This window comes from Penaeus monodon, chromosome 25, assembly GCF_015228065.2.
Source record: "Penaeus monodon isolate SGIC_2016 chromosome 25, NSTDA_Pmon_1, whole genome shotgun sequence".
Classification (NCBI taxonomy): domain Eukaryota; kingdom Metazoa; phylum Arthropoda; class Malacostraca; order Decapoda; family Penaeidae; genus Penaeus; species Penaeus monodon.
In genome coordinates this window covers 36,093,878-36,094,317 of record NC_051410.1, presented here as the reverse complement: position 1 = coordinate 36,094,317, position 440 = coordinate 36,093,878, and positions in this window count along the sequence as shown.

The window sequence follows — 440 nt, the reverse complement described above, 5'->3', positions numbered from 1 at the left end:
ACATGCACGTACGACTGATTCTTGGTAATGAATAACCAAAAGTTATTTATCAGTGCTGGTCTTCCCTTGTTATTAACTCCGACGTTGAGATAACTTTTTTCTTTTCTATCTTCTTTCTCTTCGGTGTGACTGAGAAAAAAATGCTGCAAGTTTGTTACTAAAATCTTATCACTTACTCTTTATACACAATCTTTGGAAAATTGTTTTCTTTCTTGCAACAACTGCGAGGAATATTGCGAATACAACTTGGTGGTATCTGAACAATATCAATTTGTGTGTTGTTTGATATTTGCAACATTTATGAACATATATCAAACTGATATTTGAACTACATCAATTGGTATGGCTTGATATCTGAACAATATCATATCTTCATTCGGTGTTAAAAGAAATGCGTTGATTCTAAGATGCACTTCGTTTTATCTTGACTCCGTTATGTT